Source organism: Pongo abelii, chromosome 6, assembly GCF_028885655.2.
Source record: "Pongo abelii isolate AG06213 chromosome 6, NHGRI_mPonAbe1-v2.0_pri, whole genome shotgun sequence".
Taxonomy (NCBI): domain Eukaryota; kingdom Metazoa; phylum Chordata; class Mammalia; order Primates; family Hominidae; genus Pongo; species Pongo abelii.
The window spans coordinates 22,874,488-22,894,288 of record NC_071991.2 but is presented as its reverse complement, the minus strand read 5'-3'; the positions used below and the strand labels follow the sequence as shown (position 1 = coordinate 22,894,288).

At 43.8% G+C, this 19,801-nt stretch overlaps 1 long non-coding RNA gene across 28 annotated transcripts in view; it reads left to right on the top strand.

Annotated features, from left to right (window-relative positions):
* Window positions 1-19,801, top strand: part of LOC129060625 (uncharacterized) — a 71,809-nt gene that overhangs the window by 41,392 nt on the left and 10,616 nt on the right. For 8 of the 28 annotated variants that reach the window (XR_010140673.1, XR_010140665.1, XR_010140664.1 and 5 more), the window contains 10 exons: window positions 5,159-5,342; window positions 6,498-6,641; window positions 7,039-7,105; window positions 7,526-7,615; window positions 8,868-10,009; window positions 10,496-10,600; window positions 16,099-16,461; window positions 16,595-16,913; window positions 18,732-18,855; window positions 19,552-19,750. This is a non-coding gene — a long non-coding RNA (uncharacterized LOC129060625). Of the gene's footprint in view, window positions 1-5,158; window positions 5,343-6,497; window positions 6,642-7,038; window positions 7,106-7,525; window positions 7,616-8,867; window positions 10,010-10,495; window positions 10,601-16,098; window positions 16,462-16,594; window positions 16,914-16,958; window positions 17,139-18,731; window positions 18,856-19,551; window positions 19,751-19,801 lie in introns of all 28 variants that reach the window. The other 20 variants (XR_010140663.1, XR_010140671.1, XR_010140660.1 and 17 more) reach the window with 14 other exon arrangements.

Below are 19,801 nucleotides of genomic sequence, written 5' to 3'. Positions count from 1 at the left end.
GTTAAGTAGTTTCAACAGAGAACATATGGCCCAGAAACCTAAAATACTATCTGGTTTTTATAGAAAAAGTTCACTGACTCCTGAATTAAATGATCTAATTTAAGTTGTGAGGAGGAGACACTCTGGATATTGTTTAGGGAATGAATTGTAAGTAAGAGTCAAGAGTATACCTGAATAGTTCATATATGAAATAACTAGATTTTAGCCGGGTGTGGTGGCTTACTCATGTAATCCTAGCACTTTGGGAGGCTGAGGTTGATGGATCACAAGGTCAGAAGTTTGAGACCAGCCTGGCCAACATGGTAAAATCCCATCTCTACTAAAAATAGAAAAATTAGCTGGGCATGGTGGTGTGTACCTGTAATCCCAGCTACTTGGGAGGCTGAGGCAGGAGAATTGCTTGAATCTGGAAGTCAAAAGCTGCAGTGAGCTGAAATCGCGCCACTGTACTCCAGCCTAGGCAACACAGCAAGACTTCATCTCAGGAAAAAAAAAAAGAAAAAACTAGATGTTTAGCCATCAGAAAACAAAGATCACACTGTTTTTATTCTGTTTTAAAACACCTAGCTATGCTTCATACTCATTAAATATTGTTGAATGAGTGATGAGATGCTGAATAGGGGGTGCCAGTGAATATGAAGGGAAAGTGAGGTTTTGAGAGTATTTAGGAGGTAAAATATCAGGACAGCTTATTGTTAACACAGTGAATAGAAATAGGAGGAGAGCAGAAGGAGGAGTGTAGGATGCCCTTCAGGTTTCTGGTTCAGGTATCTTGGTGCATGGCAGTGTCATTAACTGAGACAGGGAAAGTGGAGAAACAAAGAACATATGTTGTCAGGGAGAAGGAATTAATCTTTGGACATAAGATGCTCAGGACATCCAGGTAGAGATGTCTAAAAGGTAGTTGGAAAGACAGAGCTCAGTGGCATGATATCTAGATTCATGGAAACCAGAATTCCAGAGTCATCAGCTAGTGTGGGCTCTCCTAGAAAGGGTGTGTGATAAGGAGGACAGGGATAGATCTCATGTGGCATTCATTTCCAGTACATTTTGGATCTAGGGAGGAGGCAAAGGTCAACTAGCTGTGTGGACAGTTTGTATCAGTCAGTCAGATCATCCCATGACCATGGAATATTTTTTCTGCAGAACCTGATGGGCTTAAATGAAGGCTTGCCTTACCTAAACCTCTTTCTCTTAGTTGGGTTGACTGGGGCAGCTGTGGAGGCTTCTTCTAGGCTCCCTGCTAACATTGGAACATTTGTGGCCTTTTAACTCTGTAGGTGATTCACATTTGCATTTATCTTTTTATTTTTTAAGAGACAAGGTCTCATCTTGTTGTCTGGGCTGGAGTCCAATGGCACAATCATAGCTCACTGCATCCTCAACCTTCTAGGCTCAAGTGATCCTCCCACCTCAGCCTCCCCAAGTAAGTGGGATCATAGGTACATGTCACCAAGCCCAGCTAATTTTTTAATTTTTGTAGAGGCAGTGTTTCCCTATGTTGCCCAGGCTAGTCTCGAATTCTTGGGCTCAAGTGATCTTACCTTGGCTTTCCAAAGTGCTGGGATTGCTGGGTATGGTGAGCCTGTAATACCAGCACATTGGGAGGCTGAGGCAGGCAGATCGCCTGAGCTCAGGAGTTCAACACCAGCCTGGGCAACATGGTGAAACCTCATCTCTACTAAAAATACAAAAAAATAGCCAGGCATAGTAGCGTATTCCTGTAGTCCCAGCTACTCAGGAGGTTAAGGCAGGTGAATCACTTGAACCCAGGAGGCAGAGGTTGCAGTGAGCCAGGATCACGCCACTGCACTCCAGCCTGGGGAACAGAGCAAGACTCCAGCTCAAAAAAACAAACAAAGTGCTGGGATTACAGGCATGAGCCAACATGTTTGCATTTATCTAGTTGAGGCTACACTTCTGCTGAAAGTGGTCTTAAAATACACTTCTGCTGGGGGCAGTGGCTTATGCTTGTAATCCCGGGACTTTGAGAGTCCGAGGCAGGTGGACCACTTGAGGTCAGGGGTTCAAGACTAGCCTGGCCAACATGGTGAAAATCCATCTCTACAAAAAATTCATAAATTAGCTGGTCATGGTGGTGGGCACCTGTAATCTCAGCTACTTTGGAAGCTGAGGCAGGAGAATCACGTAAGCCCAGGAGGCGGAGGTTACAGTGAGCCAGGATTGCACCACTACATTCCAGCCTGGGCAGTAGAGTGAGACTCTATCTCAACAAACAAACAGAAACCTATAGTTGTAATCCTAGACCTGGATGCAAATCTACCCTCTTTACAAAAGTCCATTATGAAAAGCCAAGGATGAAATCAAACTGTAAAGGGAGCAGGGAAGGGGGACCACTGTCTTGATCTTCCACACTCCTCATAGATTTTTTTAGCATATTGTCACACCTGCGCTGTTCATACATTTTTTAGAAGATGTGTTTTAAACATATTTTAACCCAGTCTTGCATATAACTTTCAAATTTTAGGGGCCCACATGTTTTATCAGTTTTTCCTTTTTTTTCTTGAGACAGAGTCTCGCTCTGTCGCCCAGGCTCTAGTGCAGCAGTGTGATCTCCGATCACTGGCAGCCTCTGCCTTGCGGGTTCCAGACATTGTGCTTCAGCCTCCCGGGTAGCTGGGATTGCAGGAGCTCACCATCATTCCTGGCTAATTTTGTATTTCTAGTAGAGATGAGGTTTTACCATGTGGCCAGGCTGGTCTTGATCGCCTGACTTCGTGATCCACCTGCCTCAGCCTCGCAAAGTGCTGGGATTTCAGGCATGAGCCACCTCGCCCAGCCAATCACGATTTTAAAAAACCACCATGGCCTAGTTAATGTTTATTAGCTCATCACTACTAATCACTGTGCACACTCACTTGCTATATCAGAGGCGCAAAACTGCCCAATTTCTTTTTTGAGATGGAGCCTTGCTCTGTCACCCAGGCTGGAATACAGTGGCACAATCTCAGCTCACTGCAACTTCTGCCTCCTAGGCTCAAGGGATTCTCATGCCTCAGCCTTCTGAGCAGCTGGGATTACAGGTGTCTACCACCACACCCAGCTAATTATTGTATTTTTTAGTAGAGATGGCGTTTTACTATGTCAGCCAGGCTGGTCTCAAACTCCTGACCTCAAGTGATCCACCCACCTTGGCCTCCCAAAGTGCTGGGATTACAGGGGTGAGCCACCATGCTCAGCCTAAACTGCCCAATTTTAAAGGGATAATTGGGAAAACACTTGTTTAAAAAGGAAATGAAGGAGTTGCCATGACTGTACTTAGCAGTGTGAAGACCCTAGAAAACCTGTGTTAACTCCTGGAGGTTCACAGTCTACTGCCTCTTCAAGAGCCTTAGCAGACTTAGATGTACATGTTAGGAGACCAGGTCTGAAAGCTTCCCAGGATTGTCTAAACTTCTACAATAAGTTCCATGATGCCTAATGAGTAGTTCCACCTTTTCACAGTAGACATGCTATTGCTGCCTCCTTCCTTATCATGAAAAGAGCAGAAGATGCAGATGATATCTGAAGCAGGAAGACAAAGGGGAGACACTGAAATTGTCACCTACCTTTGGATGCCCCTCATGCCTCATGTTTCCCATTGAGCCTCACTTATCAGTGACACAGAGAGTGGTTTCTTTGCTCTCCCCTTTCCCTGTGGCTGCCTGGAAGTAGGGGAGGCACTTGCTGACATTATGTTGCTGTGGATTTGTTGAGGACAGGAACAGGAAATTTTCCTGGTGGTGTATCTGTCACAGAATCACAGGGGTACTTTTTAATCTCACTGGCCTCTGTGATTCTGTGACCCTGGTTATTATGTGTTAGTGTCAGCTTATTTGAAGGGGATACTTTTTATTTAAACATTGCCAAAGACCATCACACTTTTTTTTTAATTGAAACATTTTTGTACTTTTTATTTTTTGGAGACAAAAGTCTTACTCTTTCATATGAACATGAAGGGACACATAGTCCCTTCCCCTACAGTGTGTCTTTAGTAATGTATCAATGAAGGGTCATGTCTGAATGAATTATAGAAGTTCAGGACCTAAAAACAGAAGGTCCCAGAAGACAGGCTTTGGTTTATTTCTACTACTACATTTGCTATTGAAACCAAGCAGGCAACTTCATTTCTCTCGGATTCAGCTTTCTCATGTGTCAGAATGGGAGAGGAAGGGAGGCGTTGGGTAAGTGTCATTCTGCTGTCTGTATTTCTAATCTGGCTAGCACATGTGTGGCAAATACTTAGATTTATTGACAGCGGTTTCCTGTAGTGCTGTCTCGAATGATTCTGAGGAGGCTCAGCAAGAAAGTGTGTTTCAGTTGATTGGGTATGTCCCTCATGGAGAAGGAAGCAAGGAGTGGGGAGCACTCACAGCATTCCCAGGGCGTTCCTGTCCATTATCTCAGTACCTGATGTTGACGTTTCCTGTCCTTATCAGAAATCCTGACTACTCTGTGTCTGATGACTCGAACTTACTGAGCGCTGCTTAGTTGCATCATAGAAACCACCTGTCTTTGCACAGCTACCCTGCCTCTTGATGAGAATGGAAAGGCTACCAGGGACCACTGCTGTGTGGAGAATGGCCTTCAGTCATTTCTGCTTAGAACACAGAGGTCATTTTGACTAATAACACAACTCTACTTTTGATTGACAGTGTTAAAAATGGGCCTGGTGCAGTGGCTCACGCCTGTAATCCCAGCACTTCGGGAGGCCAGGGCAGGCAGATCACAAGGTCAGGAGATCGAGACCATCCTGGCTAACATGGTGAAACCCCCGCTTACTAAAAATAGAAAAAATTAGGCATGGTGGTGTGTGCCTGTAGTCCCAGCTACTTGGGAGGCTGAGGCCGGAGAATCACTTGAATCCGGGAGGTGGAGATTACAGTGAGCTGAGATCATGCCACGGCACTCCAGCCTGGACAACAGAGCAAGACTCCTTCTCAAAAAAAGAAGTGTTAAATGTATCTTTTAAAAGTGCTTATCTTTTAGGCTTGTTCTTCAGATTTGCCAAATAACCTAAGCAAAACGCCTTCAATATGAAGTGGATATTGCTCAATTGTAGGGAACTTGTCCATAATGTACTTGAGAATGCAGATACAAATAAAAGAATGTCTGTGTCAAATTTTATCTTCCACAAACTGTTCTCTTGCACTTTCAGCTCAAGCTGTTGGGCTCGCTGAGGCAGTAAAAGTACCATATTCTGCGTTTGAATCAAACCCCGAGTTCCTATATGTAGAAGGCTTGCCAGAGGGGATTCCCTTTCAAAGCCCTACGTGGTTTGGAATTCCATGACTTGAAAGAATCATCCATGGGAGTAATGAAATGAAGTTTGTTGTTAAAAAGTAAGTTCTAAGCTGGGTGTGGTGGCTCATGCCTGTAATCCCAGCACTTTGGGAGGCTGAGGTGGGTGGATCACCTGAGGTAAGGAGTTCGAGACCAGCCTGGCCAACATGGTGAAACCCCATCTCTACTAAAAATACAAAACATTAGCCAGGCATGGTGGCTGGCACCTGTAATCCCAGCTACTTGGGAGGCTGAAGCAGGAGAATCACTTGAAGCTGGGAGGCAGAGGCTGCTATGAACTGAGATCACAGCACTGCACTCCAGCCTGGGCAACAGAGTGAGACTCTGCCTCAACAACAACGACAGTAAAAAAGTAATTTCTATTTGCCACTGAAGTCATTTCTGGAATTAAAACAATAAAATGACATTTCTACTAAAATGTTTTTCTAGCTAGAGGTGACAAGTGTGGCCATAAGACCTTCATGGAAAAGCCTGGCTCTGAGCTGCAGTCCTAGCACTCTCCATTGCCCCTGAAGTTCCCCATCCTGTACACAGCCATCTTCATCAGTGCAAGAATAGTGACCACTGCCTCCATGGTGTTTAGAGGCACCATGGTGGCTCACAGTACACCTAAGTAGTTGAATGAAGTCTAATTTGCTGGGTTTTATCTGCTCTGTTACTCCTGGGTCAGTCTTAAGAGTGACTAAATATTGATGATTGAGTTTCTTTTCTTTTCTTTTTTTTTGAGGCAGAGTTTTACTCTCATAGCCCAGGCTAGAGTCCAGTGGTGTGATCTCCACTCACTGCAACCTCCGCCTCCTGGGTTCAGGCGATTCTCCTGCCTCAGCCTCCTGAGTAGCTGGGATTACAGGAATGCGCCACCATGCCTGGCTAATCTTTGTGTTTTTAGTAGAGATGGAGTTTCACCAAGTTGGTCAGGCTGGTCTTGAACTCCTGAACTCAAGTGACCCACCCACCGTGACCTTTCAATGTGCTGGGATTACAGGCATGAGCCACCATACCCGGCCTGATGTGATGATTGAGTTTCTTACTATATGTTTCTGCAGAATTTTAGTGGCTGAAGAAAATACACTAGTGTTAATTTTCTTTTTCATGAAAGAAGTAATTTATTCTTCATACAATTACTTGCCAGTCATGGGAAGGAAAAGTCAGGGTTTTTGTCCACAATGATAGGAATTATTGTTACATTACAGGGTGACTCTGCGAACTCCTTTTGGAAAAAACTCTCATCAGGACTGTTTTACTAGCTGTTAGACCACCATTGTACTGGCTTCTGTAACATTTCTTGGTATTCTTTCTTGGCTTGAACTAATTATTTCCTACTTGCCACACTAAAGGTAAGAGATTACATGTACTTCCTGTTATATTTCACTACCTTAAGACATTCTTTATTAGCATTTTATAAAATCATAGAGAATCGTTGGCCAATATCTTTGTGGGGCTTGCAGTTAGTTTCTTAGCTTTTTAAGGTATTTTATTTAATGGACCTCTTTTTCTTTTTTAAAAAAAAAATTTCACTGGAAATGTCACATTTGCAATCCTACTTTATTCATGTTTCTATGGCTTTTTTGAGCCGCCTTTGGAGGATTACACTACAAGTTTAATTCTGCAGGTTTCTTTGAAAAGAGTCAAACTGTATGAAGTTTAATACTCTACTCTTATAAAACATCTCCTTTTGTATTTTTTTTCCTACAATACACTAAAGTAATTCTGTGCTTATTTTACAACTTTCAGTCCCCCAAAAGACCATGAAGTCCTGAGAGTAATGAAAAGCTTCCTGAAATTGAGGTCACTGTGGAAGGTAAGGGCCAGTCATTGGCATGTTTCTGTTGATTCTTCAGTTTAATAGTTATGCCAATTCACTAGCTATGTGTTTATACAGATGAAGGTAACCAAACTAGTTTTACATGTGAATAGCTGCCTTTGATAAAGCTAAATTTCTGAAAGTTTTTAATTCAAATTTTGAAAATCATTAGCAGAAAATAAATAACTTGGATCACATCATAAACTGCACTCAAGAAAATCTCCAAAACGCTTTTCCTTTATTGCAACAAATAAGAGTGGAGAGGGTCACCTGGAATGTTTCTTGATCTTTTGTGCTCTTTTGTTTTTTCTGTTCTTCTAAGGAAAGAAAGTTTAGGGGTAGTTTAACAGCAGTGCCTGGAATGAAAATATTTCCTACAACACCCTCTAATGTACTTCCTTTTCTCCATGCCCACAGGGTCTCCAGGATTCTCATCTTTTCACGTTTACAATATTGAAATATTTCATACAATACCAAAGACAGTTCCCAGCCAACCATCAAATATGGGTATTTCTTCCATCTCCTCATGAATGCAAAAGGAAATAACTGCATTAGGATTATTCTTTTTTTTTTTTTTTTTTTTTTGAGACAAGTTAGGGCTGTAGGAATAGTGTTACCAGGAATAACTTGTGGATTGTTTACTACTGCAGCCAGCTGTGATTTTCCAAATAGGGAGATGCCTGTTTTTCTCACATAAAAGTAATTGTGCTGGTAGGCTGAGGCTGACATTGGTTCAGTTGCTCAAACATGGTAAGACTGGCTTCCCTGTGCTTCTCTTCACTTTTCTTTCTGGTGCACGGTGATGGAGGGAGCTCCTGTCATCATGTCTCCATCCAAGCTGGACATAAATAAGTAAAGAAAATGCAGCATGAGCCCTGCCTGCACCCATGGTCAGGAAAAGCAAGAGGATTTTTTTGAATCCTAGCACAATTTTGCATAAGTCTCTTGGTTTTAAAAAGATGAATTTTAAAATAATAAAATAATATAAGGCACAAATTCTGAGGCCAAAGTGATAGGGTTTAAATCTGCACTCTGCCACTTAGGAAAATTGCTTAAATTCTCTGTTATTTAGGTTGCACACCTGTAAAATGGGAGGAGGAAAATAATATTTGACTCATGGTTTTTAAAAATTGAGATTTTTTTTATTCTTTCTGAGATGGAGTTTTGCTCTTGTTGCCCAGGCTGGAGTGCAGTGGTGTGACCTCGGCTCACTGCAACCTCCGCCTCCCAGGTTCAAGTGATTCTCCTGCCTCAGCCTTTAAATAGCTGAGATTAAGGTGCCTGCCACCATACCCAGCTAATTTTTTGTATTTTGAGTAGAGGCAGGGGTTTGGCCATACTGGCCAGGCTGTTCTCCAACTCCTGACATCAGGTGATCTGCCCGCCTTGGCTTCCCAAAGTGCTGGGATTACAGGCATGAGCCACCGCACCTGGCTGAGATGTTATTTCTTTCATAAACAACTGCTGTGATTTCAGACCACTTGCTATTTAGGCAGTTAGGAATTTTTCACTACAAGGCATGTAAAGAAAGACGATGGGCATTTGTAATGGATTTAGCATTCATCATTTGACTGCATGACTGACCCCCAGAGCTATGATTTTATTAAAGAATTTTTCAGAAGCCACTTAGCTAGGAACTGAGCCTAACCAGCTACCCACCCTCACCATTCAGTGCTCTTTTGTTCTTCTCTGTTTCTCCTCAAACTTTATTACTCTCACAAAATGATAAAAACTTGCATTTCTTTTCTTTCCTTTGTAGATAGAGGGTCTTGCTCTGTTACTCAGGCTGCAGTGCAGTGGTGTGATCATGGCTCGCTGTAGTGTCAAACTCCTGGGATCAAGCAATACTCCCACCTCAGCTTCCCAAGGAGCTGGGACTACAGATGTACAACAGCATGCAAAGCTAAATTTTTTATTTTTTATTTTATTTGTTTGTTTATTTTTATTATTTGTTTTTGAGTTGGAGGTTTTTTGTTTTCGTGGGGTTTTTTTTGTTTTTTTTTTTTTGTTTTTTTTTTGTTTTTTTTAAAGACAGCGCCTCACTGTGCTTCCCAGGCGGGTCTCAAACTCCTGGCCTCAAGCAATCCTCCTGCCTTGGCTTCTGAAATTGCTGGAATTATAAGCAGGAGCTACAATACCTGGCCTCCGTTGGTCCTATGTTCTCTAGCCTTCTCTTTGCTTTTTGGTAGCCAATCTCTCATTATGCTGTTGCCCTGTTATAATTAATACTTTTTTATTTTGAATTTTACCACTTTAAATTTTCGAGTGGTTTGTGTCTCCTGATTGGACTCCTACAAATAAAGAATTGGTGCTAGGAAGGGTACCAGGAGGTAGACCCACACAGATGGGATTTGGGCATAGGTGTGGTTATCCAAGGGGCAGTGCTGAGCTCCTTGCCAGTGGGATATGGGATGCTGGTCATTTCCAGGAAGTGACCTCACAATGACTCAAGCTACCACTTACTGTTAATTGTGATGAATTGCCAGCTGAGGCACATACCTTGGGAGCTAAGTAGTTGCTGCACTTGACCACTATGAAGACTGGTGTGGGAAGGGCCTTTTTGGATGCACTTGAGCAGGGGCCCCTAATCCCTGGTTCACAGGCCTGTATTGGGCCACACAGCAGGAGGTGAGCAGCGGGTGGGTGAGTGAAGCTTGAACTGTATTTACAGGCACTCCCCACATTACTGCCTGATCTCTGCCTCCTGTCAGATCAGCAGCAGCTTTAGATTCTCATAGGAGTGTGAATCCTATTGTGAACTGTGCATGTGAGGGATCTACCTTGCTCTATTCTTATGAGAATCTAATACCTGGTAATCTATCACTGTCTCACATCACCCCCAGATGGGACCGTCTAGTTGCAGAAAAACAAGCTCAGGACTCCCACTGATTCTACATTATGGTGAGTTACATAATTATTTCATTATATACTACAATGTAATAATAATAAAAATAAAGTCCACAATAAATGTAATTTACTTGAAATATTCCAAAACTGACCTGCTGCACCCAGTCTGTGGAAAAATTGTCTTCCACAAAACCGGTCCCTGGTGCCAAAAAAATTGGGGACCGCTGCACTTGAGCACTCACAGAGAGAAAAACAAAACGCACAAGTCTACCTCTCAGCATAAGTCACGGCCTAAGATCCAGAGAGCTTCCATGATAGCGCAAACACAATTCCTTATTTCTTGTATCCGCGGGGCTGATGTTATTGAAAATCAAACACAAACTTAAATGTGCGGTTTGCTGAATTGCAATGACAGTTGAATTCACCTACCCTCCAACCACACAGAATGTCAGTTTCCTTCCGGGACTTTACTGGTCCTTCAGGAAACTCTCTCCCTACTCCCATCATCACTCTTTCATTCTCATCTTTGCTCATCTTTAGCCACAGCTGAGATGTCTCACCCCACTCTCTATGATGCAACAAGAAGCCCCTTGGGAGCATTTCATTCCCACTCTATACTTCTGTCATTGTGCTCATCACAGTCTGGTAAGTGTTGATATACAATTCCTGTATTAGTCCATTTTCCATTGCTATAAGGAAACACCTGAGGCTAGGTGGTTTATAAAGGAAAAAGGTTTATGTGGCTTACAGTTCTGCAGACTATACAAGTAGCATGGTTCCAGGCTGGGCCACGGCCCACACCTGTAACCCCAGCACTTTGAGATGCTGAGGCAAAAGGATTGCTTGAGCCCAGAAGTTTGAAACAAGTCTGGGAAACATGGTGAGACCTTGTCTCTACTAAAAAAAAAAAAAAAAAAACCAGGTATGACGGTACACTAATGCATGCCTATTGTCCCAGCCACTTTGGAGGTCAAGGTAAAAAGATCTGGGAAAGTGCTGGGATTATTGGCATGATCGACCACATCTGGCCAGTTTATTTTCTATTACTGGCTCAATGTAAAGGCTGCATCTCAGGAACAGCCAATGAAAGAGATGCACAGGGTAAGGTAAGTGGGAAGGGGCACTTCCATGCCCTCTGTTGGGCACACTACCCTCCCACCACCTCCTTGTGTTCAGCAACCCAGAAGCTCTCCAAACCGTATTGTTTAGGGTTTTCATGGAAGCATGATAAAATCATTGGCCCTTGGTCGTTAAGTCAATCTCCAGCCCCTTTTGCCTCCTGGAGTTCAGCGAGTGAGGCTGAAAGTTCCAAGCCTCAAAAAATGTGGTTGGGGCCAGATGCATGTCTCAGCCTGTAATCCCAGAACTTTGGGAGGCCAAGGTGGTGGATCGCTTGAGTTCAGGGGTTCAAGACCAACCTGAACAACGTGGTGAAACCCGGTCTCTACTAAAAAAACAAAAATTAGCTGGGCATGGTGGCGGGCACCTGTATGTAGTCCCAGCTACTCAGGAGGCTGAGGCAGGAGAATCATTTGAACCCAGGAGGCGGAAGTTTCAGTGAACCGAGATTGCGTCACTGTACTCCAGCCTGGGTGACAGCGAGACTCTGTCTCAAAAAAAAAAAAAAAAATTGAAAAAAACATTAGCCAGGTGTCTCAGCTCCTAGGGAGGCCAAGGCAGGAGGATTGTTTAAGCCTGAGAGGTTGAGGTTGCTGTGAGCTGTGACTGCACCACTGTACTTTATCCGGGGCAATAGAGCAAGACTGTGTTTCAAAAAGAAAGAAAAAAATGAGCATGTTGGGAATGGGGACAGATGGCAATGTTAAGTAGAGTGGTCAGGGTTGGCCTTATGAGTGAAAATTGAGCAAAAGTTTGAAGCAGGGGATGGAGCTGGCCGAGGTGCTGAGGGAAGAGCATTGTAGGCTGAATCAACAGGATAAAGGCATTGGGAGGAAACTCCCTGGTGTGTCTGAGGCTCTGGAAGGAGGCCAGTGGAGCAAAGAGATAGAGGGAGAGAAGTAGGGGAGGAGCCAGGGAGTTGCTGGGCTGGGATCAGTACAGATCGTGTAAGCCCTGGGAGGCCATTGCTGGGGCTTTGACTTTTCCTCTGACTAAAATGGGAACTGCGTGGTGGTTCTGAGCAGAGAGGCAACATGATCTGTCTCCTGATTTAAAAGCACCCCCTGGCTGCTGAGTTGAGAAAGACTGTGGGAAGATTTGGGTAGAAGCATGGGGGCCAAGCTGTGGCAACATCCAGGTGGGAGATGGTAGAGGTCCTGACCAGGGTCATGGTGGTGGTGAGAGATGGTCAGAGCCCGGATACGTGTTGAAGTCAGTCAGTAGGATTTCCTGACAGACTGGATGTGAACTGCGAGAGAAGGCAGGAGTCAAGCTTGAGTTTGATTCTAATTGAATTATTAAGTAATTAAAAAAAAACACTGCTACCTTTCCCAGTCCTACTAAGTAAAGGATGCAAGATTAAAGAAATCTCAAGTCAGGCCAGATGCAGTGTCTCACAACTATAGTTCCAACAGCTTGAGAGGCAGAGATGGGAGTACATTTTAAGGCCATGAGTTCGAGAGCAGCCTGGGCAACATAGCAAGACCTCCTCTCTACAAAAATAAATTTAATAAAATAAAATAAATATAGCTGGGCATGGTGGTGTGTACCTGTGGCCTCAGTTACTCAGGAGGCTGAGGTAGGCAGATCTCTTGAAGCTAGGAGTTTGAGGCCAGCTTGGGCAATATAGCAAGACTTCTCTCTTTACAAAAATTAAAAAAATAATAGCGTGACATGGTGTTACTTGCCTGTATTCCCAGGTGCTGGGGCAGCTGAGGCAGGAGCATCTCTTGAGCCCAGTTGGTGAAGGCTGTAGTGAGCTATGATTATACCACTGCACTCCAGCCTGGGTGACAGAGTGGGACCCTGTTTCAAAATACAAATACAAATGAAATGAAATCTGAAGTCAGACCAGTCCCTTCTAGGCTATGCAGTCCTTGCAACCGCATAGCTGTGTGATCGGGTTTGTGTGGCTGTGGATGAGGAGACCTCTTTCCAGTTGCTGTTGGCTACATAATCAGTTTATTTTTAAATATAGTAATCAAATATGTTTCCTCATACTTCCTCATCTCAGATATGTGTGGGTTTTGAAATTCTTCTCGAAAGAAATTGTAACATCTTATTGGCTCCATCATTCCGTAATTTTTTTTATCTGATCAGTTTTTTAAAAGATCAGAATTGATATTAGACTACCAAATCAGTTTTGATTAATGAGAAAATGAAATTGCGTTGTTTGCACTTTATCCAAGATTGGTGTCATATTGGCTAAATCAAATCAAAACGCAAAATTAGAACTTTTTTTTATCATGAAACTATGTCATTCTTGAAGAAGATGCCATTTCTTTTTTTTTTTTTTTTTTTGACAGAGTCTTGCTTTTGTGGCCCAAGCCGGAGTGTGATGGCATGATTTTGGCTCACTGCAACCTCCTCCTGCTGGGCTCAACCAATTCTCCTGCCTCAGCCTCCCGAGTAGCTGGGATTACAGCCAAGTGCTACCACACACAGCTAATTTTTGTATTTTTAGTAGAGACGGAGTTTCACCATGTTGACCAGGCCGGTCTCGAACTCTTGACCTCAGGTGAACTGCCTGCCTAGGCCTCCCCAAGTGTAGAGATTACAGGCGTGAGCCACCATGTATGGCATCCATTTCTTTTTTGTAGTCTTTAATAAATAGCTGCTATCATTGCAGACTTCCTATTCAGACACTTAGGAATTTTTCACTAGGAGGCATGTAAAGAAAGACCATGAGCATTTGTAATGAATTTAGCATTCATTCTTTGACTGCATGGCTATCCCCAGAGCTGTAACTTTACTAATGAATTTTTTAGAAACTGATTAGCTGGCAGCTGAGCCTAACCAGCCACTCACCCTCATTATTCAATGCCCTTTTATTCTTGTCTATTTCTCCACCAACTTGGCTACACTCACAAAGTGATAAAAACTTGCATTTCTTTTCTTTCCTTTTTAGAGACAGGGTCTTGCTCTGTTACCCAGGCTGCAGTACAGTGACATGATCATGGGTCACTGTAGCTTCAAACTCCTGGGCTCAAGTAATCCTCCCATGTCAGTCTCCCAGGTAGCTGGGACTACAGACGTGTGCCACCATGCCCAGCTAATTTTTTAATTTTTTTATCGTAGAGACGGGATCTTGCTAGGTTGCTCAGACTGGGCTCAAACTTCTGACCTCAAGTAATCTTCCTGCCTCAGCCTCCCAAAGAGCTGGGATTACATGCAGGCATGACCACCTGTGCCCAGCCCCTTATTATTATTATTTAAAATAATAGCTTTATTAAAATACAATTCACATACCATTCACTTTATTTATTGAAATCTGCAATTCAGTAGGTTTTAGAATATTCCCAGAGCTGTACGTCAATCACCACAGTCACTTTTAGAATCTTTCATTACCCTATATGAAAGGAGAAATCCGCACCCCTTAGCCACTACCTCCTACTCCCCCCACCTGCCTTGGCTGCCAGCGTTAGGCAACCATTGATTGATTTTTTGCCACTATAGATTTGCCTAACCTGGACAAATAGAATTGTATAATATGTGGTCTTTTGTGGCTTTTTTTCCCCTCTTAGCACAATGTTTTCAGAGTTCCTTTATGTCATAGTGTGTATCAATATTTCATTCCTTCTATGTCTGAGTAATATTCTGTGTTAGAGACACACTGCATTTTGTTTATCTGTTCATCAGTTGGTGGACATTTGGGTTTTTTCCATGTATTGGCCATTATGAATAATGGTGCTATGAAGATTGCTGTACAAGTTTTTGTGTGGACATATATTTTTATTTCTCTGGGATATATGCCTAGGAGTGAAATTGTTGCATTATATGATGACTGTACATTTAGCATTTTGAGACACTGCCAGACTGTTTTCTAAAGTGGCTATACCAGTTAGGTGCAATGGCTCACACCTGTAATCCCAGCTACTCAGGAGGCTCAGTTGGGAGGTGGCTTGAGCCCATGAATTCAAGACCATCCTAGGCTAGATAGTGAGACCCTGTCTTGATTTTTTGAAAAATCCAATTAAAATGACAGGAAAAGAAATACCCAAACAAAGTGGTTACATGATTTTATGTTCCCACCAGTAATGTATGTGGGTTCCAATTCCTCCACATCTTCACTGACATTTTTTTTTTCTTCTAGACAGGGGCTTGCTCTGTCTCTCAGGCTGTAGCACAGTAATGCCATCACAGTGCACTACAGCCTTGACCTCCCAGGCACAAGTGATTCTCTCATGTCAGCATCCTGAGTAGCTGGGAATTACAGGTGCACACCACCATGCCTGGCTAATTTTCATATTTTTTTGTAGTAATGGGGTTTTACCATGTTGGCCAGGCTGGTCTCGTACTTCTGGCCTCAAGTGATCTGCCCACCTCAGCCTCCCAAAATTCTGGAATTACAGGCTGAGCCACTGTGCCCGGCCTTCACCAACATTTGTTATTATCTTTTTTTTTTCTTTATACCTTAAAGCAGTGTAAGAACAAGTGTCTTCAATTATTCTAAACAAAAATTATAATCCCAGGGCTTTGGGAGGGTGAGATAGGAAGATCTCTTGATGCTGGGAGTTTTTTTTGTTTTTTGTTTTTGTTTTTGTTTCTTTGTATTTTTTTTTTTTTTTTGAGACAGTCTCACTCTGTCGCCCAGGGTGGAGTGCAGTGGTGCGATCTCGGCTCACTGCAGCCTCCGCCTCCCAGGTTCAAGTGATTCTTCTGCCTCAGCCTCCCGAGTAGCTGAGATTACAGGCACATGCCACTACTGCCCAGCTAATTTTTGCACTTTTAGTACAGATGGGGTTTCACCATGTTGGTCAGGCTGGTCTCAAACTCCTGACCTCAGGTGATCTGCCTGCCTTGGCCTCCCAAAGTGCTGGGATTACAGGCATGAGCCCTCATGCCCAGCCTGATGCCAGGAGTTTTAGACCAGCCTTGGCAACCTAGCAAGACCTCATCTCTGCAGAATATTTAAAAATTAGCCAGATGTGGTGGTGTGGTGGTGCCTGCCTATAGTCTCTCTCTTTTTTTTTTTTTTTTTTTTTTTTTTACTTTTTGAGACATGGTCTGTTTCTATCACACAGGCTGGAGTGCAGTGGTGTGATCATGGCTGACTGCAGCCTGAAACTGCTGGGATTCAGTGATCAATCCTCCCATCTCATCCTACCAAGTAGTGGGGACCACAGGTGCATGCCACCTGGGTCTCGCTGTGTGGCCCAGGCTTATCTTGAGCTCCTGGCCTCAAGCGATCCTCTCACCTTGACCTCCCAAAGTGCAAGGATTACACATATGAGCCACCATGCCTGACCCCTACCCTGCCTCTTGAGAACCAAAAGAAAGAAGGATCCAAATTCTCCTTAGCTCAACTCCAGCCATTTCCCGATTGCTTCATCAGCAAGGAGCTGGTTATTGGTCTGTCCAGGCCTCCCAAACTGCACAGAAATGAGGTGAGGGAGTTTTCCTGCTGCTCCACTCTGTGAGGAGTTGGAGGATGATGTTTACTCATTTGCAGAGAGAGATGCATTGTAGGCACCTTAGGATGGAGGGGTTCCTGATTCCAATGTCCTTTTTTTTCTTTAGAAACAGGACCTTTGTTGCTGAAAAATTTTAAGGATCATCTGAGCCTTCAGCAAGTTGTAATCTTTTTGTTGGTGGAGGGTCTTGTCTCGATGTTGATGGCTGCTGACTGATCAGGGTGCTGGTTGCTGAATGTTAGAGTGGCTGTGGCAGTTTTTAAAAATAAAACAACAGTGAAGTTTGCAGCATCAATGGACTCTTCCTTTCACAGAAGATTACTCTGCAGCATGAGATGCTCTTTGACTTACAGCCTTTTACTCAAATGTAGAACTTCTTTCAAAATCAGAATCAATCCTCTTAAACCACACCACTACTTTATCAAGTAAGTTTATATAATTTTCTAAATCCTTTGTTGTCATTTTAACAGTGTTTACAGCATTTTCATCAATAAAAGATTCCATCTCAAGAAAAAAAAAAAAAAAGAAACAGGACCTTGCTGTGTCACTCAGGATGGAGTTCAGTGGTCCTATCATGGCTCATTGTAGCCTCAAACTCCCAGGCTCAAGCGATCCTACCAGTTCAACCTTCCCAGTAGCTGGGACTACAGGTAAGCACTGTGACACACGGTGATTATTATTATTATTTTTTTGGTAGAGATGGGGCCTCTCACTATGTTGCCAGGGCTGGCCTTGAACTCCTGCACTCAAGGGAATTTCCTGCCTTGGCCTCCCAAAGTATTGGTATTACAGGCATAAACCATTGTGCCCACCATCTCTGGTTCTTAACTTTCTGCCTCCCTCTTCCACATTTAAAGAGCACTTGTAATTACATGGGCTCTTCTAGATACTCCAGGATAATCTTGTTTTAAGGTCAGCTGATTAGCAACATTAATTTCATCTGCACTCTTAATTCCCCCTTCCTATGTATTTGTGCATTGTAATATAGGACATGAGCAATTGGTGGGGGGGGGGGGGTCATTACTTTGGCCACCACAGTAACTGTTTTGTGCCAGGCACTCAGCTAAGCACTGGTGAATTAAGCATGAATAACGCATACTCGCTAATCTCCATCCATTCATGGGAGGAGCACTTCACCTCCCATGCTCCTGAGAATCTGGAGAGTCAAGGAAGGCTTCCAGGAGGAGGTCATGCCAAAGTGGACAAGTGACAGGAGCCAAAGCTAGCCAGGAAGAGAGTAGAGATTTAAGGGGAAGTGTACTCTAAGCAGAGGGCATCACCTACTTCAGAGACTCCCAGAGGGCAAAGAATGTGGATTCAGGATTCAGCTCCTTATGAGAATCTAATTCCCAATTCAGGGGGCAGATGAGGCTCAGTTGGACTCCACAGCAGGTAAAATGGAGAAGGGCAAGCAGTGAGGCTGCCTTGCAAGGCAGGGCAGAGCAGGGGCTTTTAAGGAGTTTGGACTTAATCCCCGAGACAAGGAGAAGTGATGTAAATGGGGGAGTAACGTGATGAGATTAATGGATTAGAGACATGGCTCAGGCTGCTGTGTGGAGAAGGCACCAGGGGGAGCAGATGGCTCAGTGGGTGTGCTGGAGACCTAAAGCAGGGGACACACTGAGTTTAGGGAGAGGTTTTTAAAATAGAAGACGTTTGAGTAATTTAAATGATGGTGGGAAGGAGCTAAAAGCGGGTGATAGGTTAAAGATACAGGGAAGTGGGAGGAAGAACTGACAAGTGAGGTTCCAGAGAGGGCCGGAGGAGATTCCCATAGGGGGATTAACACTTTTATTTCATTTTATTTTATCTCATCTTACCTCATCCCATCTTGTCTTATCTTATCTTATCTTATTTCTAAGACAGGGTCTCTGTTGCCCAGGCTGGAGTGCAGTGGCAGGATCTTGGCTCACTGTAGCCTAGACTTCCAGGCTCAAGGGATCCTCCCACCCTTGACTCCCAAGTAGCTGGAACTACAGGTGTGCACCACCACCACACCTGGCTAATTTTTTTCTTTTCTTGGTAGACACAGGGTCTCACTATGTTTGTCAGACTGGTTTCCAACTCTTGGCCTCAAGCGATCCTCCTGCCTAGGCTTCCCAAATTGCTGGGATTACAGGGTTGAGTCACCATGCCTGGCCTCTGCTAGTTCTGTATTCTCTAGAGTTGTCTTTAATTTGTGCTAGTGTGTCCCTCAGTATGCTGATCCTCTGTTAAAATTAATTTTTTTTTTTTTTTTTGAGATGGAGTGTAGCTCTTGTTGCCCAGGCTGAAGTGCAATGGTGTGATCTCGGCTCACCGCAACATCCACCTGCAGGGTTCAAGCGATTTTCCTGCCTCAGCCTCCCAAGTAGCTGGGATTTACAGGTATGTGCCATCACGCCTGGCTAATTTTATATTTTTAGTAGGAACGGGGTTTCTCCATGTTGGTCAGGCTGGTCTCGAACTCCTGACCTCAGGTGATCCGCCTACCTCTACCTCCCAATGTGCTGGGATTACAGACGTGAGCCACTGCACCTGGCCAAAATTAATACTTTTTATATTAATTTTACATATGTTGTTTTTCTTTTTCTTCTTCTTCTTCTTCTTCTTTTTTTTTTTGAAATCGGGTCTCATGCTATCACCCAGGCTGGAGTGCAGTGGCACAATCTCTGCTCACTGTAACCTCCACCTGCCAGGCTCAAGCAGTTCTCCTGCCTCAGCTTCCTGAGTAGGTGAGATTACAGATATATGCCACCATATCTGGCTAGTTTTTGTGTTTTTTGTGGAGATGGGGTTTCACAATGTTTCCCAGGCTGGTCTCAAACTCCTGAGCTCAAAGCGATCCACCCACCTTGGCCTCCCAAAATGCTGGGATTACAAGTGTGAGCCACTTTCCTCATTCTAGTTTAAACTTTTGAGTGGCTTGTGTCTCCTGATTGGACTCCTACAAATACAGAATTGATAATAGGAAGGATCCCGGGAGATAGATGCACACAGATGGGATTTGGGCATAGGTTTGGTTATCCAAGGAGCAGTGCTCAGCTCCTTTCCAATGGGACATGGGATGCTGGTCATTTCCAGGAAGTGACCTCACAATGACTCAAGCTACCACTTACTGTTGATTGTGATGAAATGCCAGCTGAGCCATAGGCCCTGCGAGCTTAGGAGTGCTACACTTGACCACTGTGGCAGTAAAGATGACTCTGAAGAATGGCATGGGATGGATCCTTTCGGATGCACTTGAGCAGGGGTCTCCAACCACAGGGCCACAGAGCCGGAGGTGAGCAGTAGGCGAGTGAGGGGAAACTTCGTCTGTATTTCTAGCCCTCCC